General features: G+C 36.2%; 1 long non-coding RNA gene across 1 annotated transcript; it reads right to left on the bottom strand.

The window, feature by feature from the left end:
• Window positions 1–1,554: 1,554 nt before the first annotated feature.
• Window positions 1,555–6,178, bottom strand: LOC127503776 (uncharacterized). The gene is made up of 3 exons (XR_007927198.1): window positions 5,791–6,178; window positions 5,152–5,216; window positions 1,555–2,334 (listed from the first exon to the last, which is right to left on the bottom strand). It is a non-coding gene; the product is annotated as an uncharacterized LOC127503776 (long non-coding RNA).
• Between the last annotated feature and the right edge of the window lie 72 nt (window positions 6,179–6,250).

The raw sequence follows: 6,250 nt of genomic DNA, 5'->3' as shown, positions 1-6,250 counted from the left end.
TCTCAATGTAATTGTAATGTCATATTACTGCAAAAACATACGTCAGATTATATATAAATGATTATAAATGACAAAACCTTGAAACATTAAAATTATATTAGTGGCCTTCTGCTGCCATCTGGTGGCACAAAATGACAGTGTCAGGCAATTTAATGTAGAAAAATGTGGTTTTAAAGGTTTTCTAACAGTTATAGCGCCACCTATGGTCCGATCTCCATAAAAATTGGTGTGCTTCCTTAGAGTCATATGCTGCATGTGCTCACCAACTTTTGTGAAGTTATGAGTTTTTTGAGTATTTAGCGATGTTTTTATCGTGACCAAACATTTAGCCCGTACACAGGTGTACCGAGTTTGGTGCAAATATCTCATTTCCTTCTCGAGTTATAGCCATTTTAGTAAAAGTGGCTCCACCCACATTGTACGTTTTGGCGCCCCTTAGCGACCGTGAATCAAAATTTCAACTTTTGATAATTATTGATACTCAGACTCCAGAGAACATTTCTGCACTGGTTTGGTTCCGATCGGGCGAAAAACCTAGGACTAGTTCGCAAAAGTAGGTTTTGGACAAAATTCAAAATGGCCGTAAATTTTTCCAGGCACAAATGAAAACGGAGATAAACGTTTTGTTCGGCTTGAGCCAAGGATTATAATGATATAAGACACTTGAGTGGGACAAACGGTCTAGGAGTTATTAGCGATTTTGAACTTTTGATCGCTGTAGCGCCACCTATTGACCGATTTTGACGAGTCCGGGTATCTGAGTAGCGAGCAAAACTACTACCATCTGACAAAGTTTCAAGTTGCTAGGCCTTACGGTTTGGGCTGCACAATCAGTTTTAGGGAAGAATAATAATAATAATTAAAGCTGCAAGCAGCATTTACCGGTGTTCAAGCATTTAAGGCCTTTAAGCACATAAAAAGGTATTATATTTTATTTAGCAAGCATGTAAGCACTTAGATCATAGATGGAAAAGACCATTTACAGCCAAATTAGTAAGGAAAAATATGGTTTTTAAAGGTTTTTTGACAGCACCACCAAGCATGTCACCACTTAAATCACAGAGGAACAGCTATGATATATGTTAAACCAAACACAGAGAAATAAAAGGCTTAAACAATAATACTTGATACACACTAAGCATGCTTACACACACACACCCCACTTATTGGCTCACTTTCATTTTGTTTCAAAACAGTGTCTGTTTTGTGTTTCAAGTACATTTTCCATGTTAAATCCATTAGTTAAACATGCTTACACACACACACTTTGTTGCAGATATGGATGTAGCGCCCCCTACCTGTCTTTATGTTAATTAAGTAGTGCAGTGCACCAGATTCAATTACTATATGCCTACCGATGTTGAAGTTAGGCCCCTCTGATGTCACAATGAATTACTTCTCCTATAGAAAGTTATTTATAATAAAAAATAATGTAAAAATAATAAAAATAATCACTTATAATATAAATAATGTATTATAATAAATAGTCAAGAACAAACTCCTTTTGAAATAATAAACTCTTGAAATAAGTAACAAAATATAAAGAATTTAATTAGAGCAGAAATAGAGTGTCAAAAACAGCCCAAAATGAAAGTGATGTATTCACACAATCACAGTGACTGTAAATTTGACCAAATTACCACCAAAAAGTCAACATCACAGGTGACAGGAGTACAGAAATGGTCTCTGTATCAAAACACTCAGAATTAATTGAACAAGTGAACTCATTTGGAATGAAATGTACAAAATTATTCACTCTGGATGTCAGAAATATCACTTTGAATATTCACAGTTGTTAAACGCGCTGAATAACACAATGTAAAAGAAGATTAAACACTGTGGGCCCACATACACACACACACATACACACACACCGTTGCAGGCCTGGGTCGTAGCTCGTGTTTGTGGTGGCCGGGAAACTGAAAAATGGCCCCTTCACTCTCCTGAGCACAAACAATAGTACCTCAATTTTCAGGTGCGAATCAAACAGCAATCCTGGACTCCTGTATTAGGCCTCCCGCAGCTCCTCGGTCTACTCTCTCTCGCCCGCTGATGAAACGCACCTCCCACGTAGCCAGAGGAACCCCAAATATCACGGGTATTTGGGGCGCTATCTAGTCCTCAATGTCTCCCTCGTCGTGCAGGAAACAACGTTTACACTCATTAACTTATTCTGTTTAACTGCTCCGCTAACTTATAGTTCAGTTCAGACGAGTATAGTATAGAGAATGAGGAGTTACGTCACGATGTTTTCACTCCGCGTTGCATTTCGGGAAGGCGCCGCCATATTAGCAGGATACGCTATCCGTTGCTATGGTAACTTCTTCAGCGAGCCTGAGATAAAGAGCAACAGAGAGAGAGAGAGAAGATTAATTTAATAAATAAATTTTGCGATACAGCGCAGTTTTATGGGAATACTTGGAGAAGGAGAAAGTGAAAGGAAAGGGGCTCTATCGGGAGAGACTAAATAACATCGCCAAAGCAGCGTCATTTAGAGAAAATGCTTGACATTAAAAGCATTGACCCGTGCGACCTGCGAAAGACCCAGAAGCACCAACACCTGTCACATACCCTGACATCGTCAATTACCTGGTTTATATGGTATCAGTGCCTACACAATGCAATAGTTCAGACCCTTTAAATCATTACAAGCATATGAACAATTCTCCTGCGGCTGAATTACAAACCCACAAACCTGTAAACTGCAAGAGCTCAGTCATACTTGCTAAGGAAGGTTGCACTCCACTTTTATGACAGTTCTGATGCTTAGTAGGCAAAAATATTATTATTTTTACAATAATGAGTCATAGACTGGTTAGTGATGTCAAGCAGTTTTCTCTAAATAATGCTGCTTGCTAATAACTTAAACTTAAAAATTTGCTTTAATTGCTTAAAGGGTCTGAACTCTTGCATTGTGTAGGCACTGATACCATAAACCAGTGTAGCAAATTAGCTCAAAATAAATATGAATAATTAATCATAACTAGTCATAATTATAAATATTTGGATCAGTTAATAAAATTAACTTAATGTAATAAAATTAATATTACAATCAATTAACCTGTTGTCCAATGAACACACAGTGTTAATTATTTATTAATTCTAAGAAATGTTCATTTCCAGGTTATGGGAAATAACAATCTTATGTACAGTACTACTCAGAGCCTGTAGTCAGGATCTGCATGAATAGGTATATTCTGCATATACTCCAGTATATGAGCGTGAAACACGGACAACTTTACGTGTGACATGAACAAGACTTTATTAACTAGACTAAACACTTACTCTAACATTCACACACATACATGCATACAGTTTACCACGGGAAAGAGAGAGTTGAAGCAGAGTATAGGAAAGCAAGAAGTTCCAAACCATCAGTTTTAACAGGCCCTTCTTTAAAAGGGGTAAGGATATTCAATGTATCAGATGATGAGACTAAGTTTGATACTTGCATGTCTCTCCAAGTTAAATTAAAACTGTCCTGATGAGATTTGTGGAGGCTTCCGTTGAATCTTTGCTGATATTGTCTTGATGAAAGAGAACCAGTTGGATTCAGAGGATCTTTGGTGAATGGAAGGTCTAGGCCGAAGCCTGGCACAAGCTTGGGGGTTCCTTAGAAGCTTGTAGCTTCTCACAGCATCATCGTAACATCAGCATTTTTCAGTAAAAGAGAAGAGAGCTTGATCTTGTGATCAGTGAATATAAGGGGTGAAGATGTCACACCCTCTTAAGGTGTCCGAGCCAATAAGGAGTTGCCCCCTCGGAGGGAACTTTACGAGTCTTTGTGACTTTGACAGGATATTAGCATAAGAAACTGGATTGGATGAATGAGAGAAGAACCTTCTAGATTCTTATAATACTAATGTGTCACAGAGTTAGTAATGTAACATAAATTACCAAATAGGAAACGAAAGTTGGAGTCCGTAGATACCAAACATGCTACCAATGTAATTTCAGTTAACTGTACATTTGCAACTCTGGAACATTAATACCAAAATAGTTCAAAGGAGAGAATTAATACATAGAATAAAGCCTATAAAAGGAAAGTCATGAGATGGGAAAATTGGATACATGTTTATACATTTCCCAATTGGTTATATAGAGAATACATAGGATTAAGAGAGTTTATTTGTCCTTCTCAGAAAGAATGAAGTCAGAATCACTAGTCTCTGCAAAATTCTTTCTGATTGTAAAAGTACCATGTATCTGTAACAGGACACCTAGTTCTGCCTGTGTGTTAGCTACGTTTGGGATGCTAGTTGCAGTTTTAGGGGGATGGGTTCACAGAACTTTGATAGAGTGAGTTTATGGGTAATTCATTAAAAATAATGAATAATTGTGTGCCTGATTGGTCCAGACGCTACACCAGGTAATTGACGATGTCAGGACAGAGCCGGCGCCAGGACACACAAACTGGGGGTGCCTTAATTTACTAAGACAGTTTATTAACAAACCAAAACAGCATAATAAGGCATACTACGGACAGAAAACCAGATGAGCCCAGAATATGAACGCAACACATTTAATTACACGTGTTTTCCTCCCATCAAGAAAAAGACATTAAAACACCAAACTTAGTAAACACTATAATAAAGCATAATATACAGAAAAATTGGTTTGTGCCGAATTTGATCTTTTAATATCACTTAGTAGGCTACATTAAGCGACGTTTCTCAACAGTTTTCTATGTGAGGAAAACGCTTGTGAATTTAAACACGTTGCGTTCACATTATGGGCTCAACTGCTTTACTTTGTTAGTATGATGTTTACTGAATTTGGTCTGTTATCACTGTCTTTCTTAGTACATTAAGCCATATTAAGCGTTTTCTTATAACGGTTTTCTATGGGAGGAAAAGGCTTAACGTGTTACTAAACACGTTGAGATCATTCAGGACTCATCTGATTTTTTTTTTGTAGGTCTACATAGGATGCTTTATTAGTATGATATATATGCCTTTTTATTTTTAACCTAACAATATTGTAAATAGGCCTAACAGAAAAGGTTCAAGTCAAGACATCAGTTTACTGTACAAAAGTAATCACTACTCAATGGAAATATAAAATTGATATTTATATTTATGTTAAGTTATAGGTTAAAAATCTTAGACCCCAAACTATTGAACAGTAGTGTATGTTTGAGGATTTGCTTACTGGTTATATGGTTTTTAGCCTGAGATTTTCTTCGACAGGAGTGCAGGCCATCAGCATGGAAGAATCTAGGAACATAACAAACAGTTTATCACAGAGCCTATATAATGTCAGGTTCATTAGAATCAAACCAGCTACAGCAGAGGTGAAATGCAGGTAAGAGAAAGTAGAATATACAGAATATATATACAAAAATTTATTAACAGAATTTGTTTTAGGCTTACTTCATTGTATATTGCTCTGTGTTACTTACGTTTGGATGTCAGAACCTTACAAACTGTAATATTAAAAAATAATTTTGCAAAAGAAAATAACATGCATGGCGATATAGGTAAAATATTTTGTGGGGTAACACTTTGGTATGGGAAACATATTTACTATTAACTTTTGCCTCAAACTCTTAATACACTGCTTATTAATAGACAGTAAGGTAGTTATAGTGTTTAAGGGTGGATATCAGGTAGGATTTAGGGATGTTGTAGAATAAGGTTATGCAGAATAAGGCATTAATATCTGCTTTATAAGTAATAATAAACAGCTAATAAGCAACTAGTTTAAAGTGAGAATTGTTCCCCATACTAAAGTGTTACCCTTTGTGGAAAAAATGCGTATGAAGTTATTTAATGAGCTTTCTCAGTTCACCTGAGTTTCCTAAAGTTTCTCCTCTGTCAGCAGCTCTTCCCCCTCCGGTGTTGTAGAATTATTTTTTCACTCCTGAAATCACAGAACATTTTTTCTTCAATGTGATTGGTATTAAATTATTAAACATTAAATGTAATCGAGGTAATTTTTTTTTTTTACCATGAAAGATCATTTCATTTCGTTTCATTCGATTTTCGCGCTTCCTGTAAGTGATGTCAGTACAGCAGTTTAAATAAATTAGCTCACTTCCAATTACCCATTGACAGATTACCAACAAAACCTTAACAAAACTATCAAAGCCTCTCTTCTGCACATAAAGATGTGATTAAAAACGCAGACTTTCATAAGAGCTCAGTATATTAGCCAAACAGTTCTGAAAACTGTTATGCTAACGGACTTTTTCGAAGAAAATAAACTATTTTAATAAAGAAAATATTCGACAGAAGCTGTCAATTACAGG

The sequence above is a fragment of the Ctenopharyngodon idella genome, chromosome 2, assembly GCF_019924925.1.
Source record: "Ctenopharyngodon idella isolate HZGC_01 chromosome 2, HZGC01, whole genome shotgun sequence".
NCBI classification, from domain to species: Eukaryota; Metazoa; Chordata; class Actinopteri; order Cypriniformes; family Xenocyprididae; genus Ctenopharyngodon; species Ctenopharyngodon idella.
This window is presented reverse-complemented; position numbering and strand designations above follow the sequence as displayed.